Here is a 6,658-nt window from a genome sequence, read left to right as displayed (position 1 = left end):
TCAGACTGCTTATTCTAATTCCTCATCAAATGACGAGATGCTCCATTCTCTTGCACAAGGACAACAAGACATGCATGCTCAGCTGAACTCTAGTCTGAATGGCTTAACTGCCACTTTACAAGCTCTCGTCTCCTAGATGGATTCCTCACTTAATTCCACACATCAACCTTCAAGCTCTAATGGAATTCCTTCTCAACCACTGCCTAATCCCAAGGGTGGCATCAATGCCATCACTCTAAGGTCCGGAACCACACTGCAGAAGAGGAATAATGAGGAGCCAAACCCACCAGAAAATGTGCCAACAGAGGATGTGGTGGAAGTGGAAGAAGCTGAAGAAGAAGAAGAGGACGTACAAGACATAGTTGAAGAAGAAGAAGCTCAACCACAGAATGAAGCACCAAGGGATGATGAAGCTACAAATCGCGCCCCTCCTATTCCATTTCCACAACTTGCAAGGAAGCCCAGAAAATAGATGGAACTTGATCCCAAAATGGTAGAAATATTCAAAAAGGTCGAGGTAACTGTTCCCTTTTTTGATGTTATTCAACAGGTACCTAAATACGTAAGGTTTCTAAAAGATTTGTGCATACATAAAGATAAAATTAATGAATTAGAAACTATTCCTTTAGGTAGTTCTATATCTGCTTTAATGGGAAATATACCTGAAAAATGTAGTGATCCAGGTCCATGTATGGTTAGTTGTACCATTGGAGGTGTGATATTTTCTGACTGTATGTGTGATTTAGGAGCATGTGTTAGCATAATGCCTTTATCTATATATGATACTTTGAGGTTCCCTCCCTTAAAAAGGTCGGCAGCTCGTTTTATGTTAGCAGGTAAAAGCATTATTACAGTAGTTGAAACTGCTGAAGATGTACTAGTGAGCATTAAGGGGCTCACGTTCCCCATTGATTTCTACATCTTGGAAATGCCCCCTAATGACTCAGGAAGACCATTGATGAGCGGATAATTTATACGCTTTTTGACATTGTTTTTAGTATATTTTTAGTAGGATCTAGTTACTTTTAGGGATGTTTTCATTAGTTTTTATGTTAAATTCACATTTCTAGACTTTACTATGAGTTTGTGTGTTTTTCTGTGATTTCAAGTATTTTCTGGCTGAAATTGAGGGACTTGAGCAAAAATCAGATTCAGAGGTTGAAGAAGGACTGCTGATGCTGTTGGATTCTGACCTCCCTGCACTCAAAGTGGATTTTCTGATGCTACAGAACTCGAAATGGTGCGCTTCGAATTGCGTTGGAAAGTAGACATCCAGGGCTTTCCAGAAATATATAATAGTCTATACTTTGGCCAAGAATAGACGACGTAAACTGGCGTCCAACGCCAGCTTTCTGCCCAAATCTGGCGTCCAGCGCCAGAAAAGGAGCCAAAACCAGAGTTGAACGCCCAAACTGGCACAAAAACTGGCATTCAACACCAAGAAGGACCTCTACACGTGCAACACTCAAGCTCAGCCCAAGCACACACCAAGTGGGCCCCGGAAGTGGATTTATGCATCAATTACTCACTCATGTAAACCCTAGTAGCTAGTTTATTATAAATAGGACATTTTACTAGTCTTTTTTTGAACATCTTTGGATTATCTTTTGATCTATTGATCACGTTTTGGGGGCTGGCCATCTCGGCCATGCCTGGACCTTTCACTTATGTATTTTCACGGTAGAGTTTCTACACTCCATAGATTAAGGTGTGGAGCTCTGCTGTTCCTCAAAGATTAATGCAAAGTACTACTGTTTTCTATTCAATTCATCTTATTCCGCTTCTAAGATATTCATTCGCACTTCAACCTGAATGTGATGAACGTGACAATCATCATCATTCCCTATGAACGCGTGCCTGACAACCACTTCCGTTCTACCTTCGACTGAATGATTATCTCTTAGATTTCCTAATCAGAATCTTCGTGGCGTAAGCTAGAATGATGGCGGCATTCAAGAGAATTTGGAAAGTCTAAACCTTGTCTGTGGTATTCCGAGTAGGATTCAATGATTGAATGACTGTGACGAGCTTTAAACTCGCGATTGTGGGGCGTTAGTGACAGACGCAAAAGAATCAATGGATTCTATTCCGACATGATCGAGAACCGACAGATGAATAGCCGTGCTGTGACAGAGCATGTTAGCATATTATTCACTGAGAGGAGGGGATGTAGCCACTGACAACGGTGATGTCCTTGCATAAAGCCAGCCATGGAAAGGAGTAAGACTGATTGGATGAAGATAGCAGGAAAGCAGAGATTCAGAGGAACAAATGCATCTCCATACGCTTATCTGAAATTCTCACCAATGATTTACATAAGTATTTCTATCCCTTTTATTATTTATTTTCGAAAACACCATTACTATTTTATATCCGCCTGATTGAGATTTACAAGGTGACCATAGCTTGCTTCATACCAACAATCTCCGTGGGATTCGACCCTTACTCACGTAAGGTATTACTTGGACGACCCAGTGCACTTGCTGGTGAGTTACACGGAGTTGTGAACCATGGTATTGGCATCATATCTTTGGTGCCATTGTCAGGGAAAGAAAGAGCAATAAATTTTACATAATTAAAGTGTAATCATGATTCCGCGTACCAAGTTTTTGGCGCCGTTGCCGGGGATTGTTCGAGTTTGGACAACTGACGGTTCATCTTGTTGCTCAGATTAGGTAATTTTCTTTTTGTTTTATTTTCAAAAAATTTTTCAAAATCTTTCAAAAAATTTCTCCTTTGTTTTCGAAAAATTTCAAAAAAAAAAAAAATTTGTTTTCAAAAATATATTTTTCTTCAAAATTTTTAAGAATGAATTCTAGTGTTTCATATAACATGTTTTAGCTTGGCTGGCTATTAAGCCATGTCTAACTCCCAGGATTTTGATTGAGGACTATGAATTCATTGCTTCCTTTTTCCCAAATATTTTCAAAAAAAAATTAAAAGAAAATACAAAAAAATTTTAGAAAATCATAAAAAAATCAAAAATATTTTGTGTTTCTTGTTTGAGTCTTGAGTCATGTTATAAGTTTGGTGTCAATTGCATGTGCATCTTGCATTTTTCGAAAATTCATGCATTCATAGTGTTCTTCATGATCTTCAAGTAGTTCTTGGTAAGTCTTCTTGTTTGATCTTTGCATTTGCATGTTTTGTGTCTTTTCTTGTTTTTCATATGCATTCCTGAATTCTTTATGTCTAAGCATTAAAGAATTCTAAGTTTGGTGTCTTGCATGTTTTCCTTGCATTAAAAAATTTTTCAAAGATATGTTCTTGGTGTTCATCTTGACATTCATAGCATTCTTGCATGCATTCATTGTTTTAATCTAAAAATTTCATGCATTGCATCATTTTTCTTGTTTTTCTCTCTCATAAAAATTCAAAAATCAAAAAAATATCTTTCCCTTTTTCTCTCTCATAAATTCGAAAATTAGATTTGACTTTTTCAAAAATTTTTTAAAATCTAGTTGTCTTCATGAGTCAAATCAAATTTTCAATTTAAAAATCCTATCTTTTTCAAAAATCTTTTTCAAAAATCAAATCTTTTTCAAAATTTCTTAGTTATTTTCGAAAATTTCAAAAATATTTTTCAAAAATCTTTTTCTTATTTTTACATCATAATTTTCGAAAATAACAATACCAATTAATGTTTTGATTCAAAAATTTCAAGTTTGTTACTTGTTTGTTAAGAAAGATTCAAACTTTGAATTCTAGAATCATATCTTGTGATTTCTTGTGAATCAAGTCATTAATTGTGATTTTAAAAATCAAATCTCTTTTTCAAAATTAATTTCAATCATATCTTTTCAAAAATATCTTCTTATCTTATCTTTTTCAAAAATTTGATTTCAAAATATCTTTTCTAACTTCCTAACTTCTTATCTTTTCAAAATTGATTTTCAAAATTTGTTTCAACTAACTAACTAACTTTTTGTTTGTTTCTTATCTTTTTCAAAACTACCTAACTAACTCTCTCTCTCTCTCATTTTCGAAAATATCTCCCCCCCTTTTTTCAAAATTTCTTTTTAATTAACTAATTATTTTAAATTTTTATTTTTCAAAAATTACTAACCTTTTTCAAAAACTATTTTCGAAAATCACTAACTCTTTTTTCAAAAATAATTTTCGAAAATTCTCTTCTCTCTCATCTCCTTCTATTTGTTTATTTATCTACTAACATCTCTCCTTCACTCACAAAAAAAAAAGAGAGGATCTCTATTATTATTATTTTTCTGTGCCCTCTTCTTTGTCATATGAGCATGAGCAAGGACAAGAATATTCTTGTTAAAGCAGATCCAGAACTTGAAAGGACTCTGAAGAGGAAACTAAGAGAAGCTGAATTACAACAAACCAGCAAGCACCTGTCAGAAATTATCAAACAGGAAAAGAAGATGGCAGCTGAAAATAATAATAATGCAAGGAGAATGCTTGGTGACTTCACTGCATCTAATTCCAATTTACATGGAAGAAACATCTCCATTCCTGCTATTGGAGCAAATAATTTTGAGCTGAAACCTCAATTAGTTTCTCTGATGCAGCAGAACTGCAAGTTTCATGGACTTCCATCTGAAGATCCTTTTCAGTTCTTAACTGAATTCTTGCAGATCTGTGATACTGTTAAGACTAATGGAGTAGATCCTGAAGTCTACAGGCTCATGCTTTTCCCATTTGCTGTAAGAGACAAAGCTAGAATATGGTTGGACTCTCAACCTAAGGATAGCCTGAACTCTTGGGATAAGCTGGTCAAGGCTTTCTTAGCCAAGTTCTTTCCTCCTCAAAAGCTGAGCAAGCTTAGAGTGGATGTTCAAACCTTCAGACAGAAAGAAGGTGAATCCCTCTATGAAGCTTGGGAGAGATACAAAGGACTGACCAAAAAGTGTCCTTCTGACATGCTTTCAGAATGGACCATCCTGGATATATTCTATAATGGTCTGTCTGAGTTATCTAAGATGTCATTGGATACCTCTGTAGGTGGATCCATTCACCTAAAGAAAACGCCTGCAGAAGCTCAAGAACTCATTGACATGGTTGCAAATAACCAGTTCATGTACACTTCTGAAAGGAGTCCTGTGAATAATGGGACGCCTATGAAGAAGGGAGTTCTTGAGATTGATACTCTGAATACCATATTGGCTCAGAATAAAATATTGAATTAGCAAGTCAATATGATTTCTCAGAGTCTGAATGGAGTGCAAGCTGCATCCAACAGTACTCAAGAGGCTTCTTATGAAGAAGAAGCTTATGATCCTGAAAACCCTGCAATAGCAGAGGTGAATTACTTAGGTGAACCTTATGGAAACACCTATAATCCATCATGGAGAAATCATCCAAATTTCTCATGGAAGGATCAAAAGCCTCAACAAGGCTTTAATAATGGTGGAAGAAACAGGTTTAGCAATAGCAAGCCTTTTCCATCATCCACTCAGCAACAGACAGAGAATTTTGAGCAGAATCCATCTAGCTTAGCAAATTTAGTCTCTGATCTATCTAAGGCCACTGAGAGTTTCATGAATGAAACAAGGTCTTCCATTAGAAATTTGGAAGCACAAGTGGGCCAGCTGAGTAAAAGGATCACTGAAATCCCTCCCAGTACTCTCCCAAGCAATACAGAAGAGAATCCAAAAGGAGAGTGCAAGGCCATTGACATAAGCAAAATGGCCGAACCCAAAGAGGGAGAGGAGGACGTGAATCCCAAGGAGGAAGACCTCCTGGGACGTCCAGTGACCAATAAGGAGCTTCCCTCTGAGGAACCAAAGGACTCTGAGGCTCATCTAGAGACCATAGAGATTCCATTGAACTTCCTTATGCCCTTCATGAGCTCTGATGAGTATTCCTCTTCTGAAGAGAATGAGGATGTTACTGAAGAGCAAACTGCCAAGTTTCTTGGTGCAATCATGAAGCTGAATGCCAAATTATTTGGTAATGAGACTTGGGAAGATGAACCTCCCTTGTTCATCAATGAACTAAGTGATCTGGATCAACTGACATTGCCTCAGAAGAGACAGGATCCTGGAAAGTTCATAATACCCTGTACCATAGGCACCATGATCTTTAAGGCTCTGTGCGACCTTGGTTCAGGAATAAACCTCATGCCCCTCTCTGTAATAGAGAAACTGGGAATCTATGGGGTGCAAGCTGCTAAAATCTCATTAGAGATGGCAGACAATTCAAGAAAACAGGCATATGGACAAGTAGAGGACGTGTTAGTAAAGGTTGAAGACCTTTACATCCCTGCTGATTTCATAGTCCTGGATACTGGGAAGGAAGATGATGAATCCATCATCCTAGGAAGACCTTTTCTAGCCACAGCAAGAGCTGTGATTGATGTGGACAGAGGAGAATTGATCCTTCAATTGAATGAGGACAACCTTGTGTTTACAACTCAAGGATCTCTCTCTGCATCCATGGAGAGGAAGCAGAAAAAGCTTCTCTCAAAGCAGAGTCAAACAAAGCCCCCACAGTCAAACTCTAAGTTTAGTGTTGGGAGGCCACAACCAAACTCTAAGTTTGGTGTTGAACTCCCATATCCAAACTCTAAGTTTGGTGTTGGAGAGTCTCAACAATGCTCTGAACATTCGTGAGGCTCCATGAGAGCCCACTGTCAAGCTATTGACATTAAAGAAGCGCTTGTTGGGAGGCAACCCAATTTTTATTTATCTAACTA

At 37.3% G+C, this 6,658-nt stretch overlaps 1 non-coding gene across 1 annotated transcript; it reads right to left on the bottom strand.

Moving 5' to 3' along the window:
* Positions 1–4,781: 4,781 nt before the first annotated feature.
* Positions 4,782–4,889, bottom strand: LOC148576192 (small nucleolar RNA R71). The gene has a single exon (XR_015904539.1). It is a non-coding gene; the product is annotated as a small nucleolar RNA R71 (small nucleolar RNA).
* Between the last annotated feature and the right edge of the window lie 1,769 nt (positions 4,890–6,658).

The sequence above is a fragment of the Arachis ipaensis genome, chromosome B1 (assembly GCF_059453495.1).
Source record: "Arachis ipaensis isolate K30076 ecotype BB chromosome B1, ASM5945349v1, whole genome shotgun sequence".
NCBI lineage: Eukaryota > Viridiplantae > Streptophyta > Magnoliopsida > Fabales > Fabaceae > Arachis > Arachis ipaensis.
This window is presented reverse-complemented; position numbering and strand designations above follow the sequence as displayed.